The following is a 904-nucleotide window of genomic DNA, read 5'->3' as shown; positions in this document are numbered from 1 at the left end:
TGTGCTTGGAACAAGGCAGTGCAGCACAAAATGTCATGGGGTAAAGCTCCGACATACCCACACCAAGCAACTTCATTCATTCTCTTTACACCGTTTTTTTAAACAATGTACTATGAAATCCTTGCACCGCTTATTTTTTGAGGACGAGTATATGAAATATAAGCAACAATTCTGCAAAATGTGAACCCTCAAGAAGAAAAAGCTAAAGCAAAGTAAGTGGGGACAAAATTCTCATTTTCGATTAATTTATAACTTATTACAAACTTTTTTTTTTACAAGAGGAGAAATCTGCTCCTTTGTTTATGTGCTTTTCAGTAAGTTTAAGTCCTTGAGGGGCACAGCAGCACACGGATCCTGTGGCCAATGGCTTTAGCGGAAGGTTGCTTTAGAATGCGGCATGAGCCATGCCGCTGCTTCCATGAGCGCCATGTTCCTTTTCCTCCAGTTTACTCTGGTTTTGTTTGGTTTGCCACCAGGAGTCACTGTGTCGTTCTTTGCTTTGTACACATAAGCACGTCTCTTGCCTAGAATGAATTCAGTTTCATCTCGAGCATGAACACCTTCAGTTCTAAGAAGAGCCGTGTGTTCCCTCTGGATCTGGAGACCCTGCGAATGGCCAGCAAACATGGCCTTGGACCATAGCCTTCCAGATATATTTATCATTTTAGGAGTCCTGTGCCCAGCAGGCTCTAAGATGGCCAAAACTTTATTTCCTTTTTTTTTTTTTTTTTTTTGTAGGAGAGAGAGAGTGAATGTGCCTGAGAGGGAGAGGCAGAGGGTGAGAGAGAGAGAATCCAACTCAATCCCATGACCCTGAGATCATGACCTCAGTTGGACACTTAACCAACTGAGCCACCCAGGTGCCCCCAAAAAATTTATTTCCTGATAGGCACAAATACATACA

General features: G+C 42.7%; 1 pseudogene; it reads right to left on the bottom strand.

The window, feature by feature from the left end:
• Window positions 1–281: 281 nt before the first annotated feature.
• On the bottom strand, window positions 282–728 carry LOC121105629 (annotated as a pseudogene).
• Between the last annotated feature and the right edge of the window lie 176 nt (window positions 729–904).

Source organism: Ursus maritimus, unplaced genomic scaffold (genome assembly GCF_017311325.1).
Source record: "Ursus maritimus isolate PB19 unplaced genomic scaffold, ASM1731132v1 scaffold_28, whole genome shotgun sequence".
Classification (NCBI taxonomy): domain Eukaryota; kingdom Metazoa; phylum Chordata; class Mammalia; order Carnivora; family Ursidae; genus Ursus; species Ursus maritimus.
Note: the sequence above shows the minus strand (reverse complement) of the source record. Positions and strands in the feature narration are given on the sequence as shown.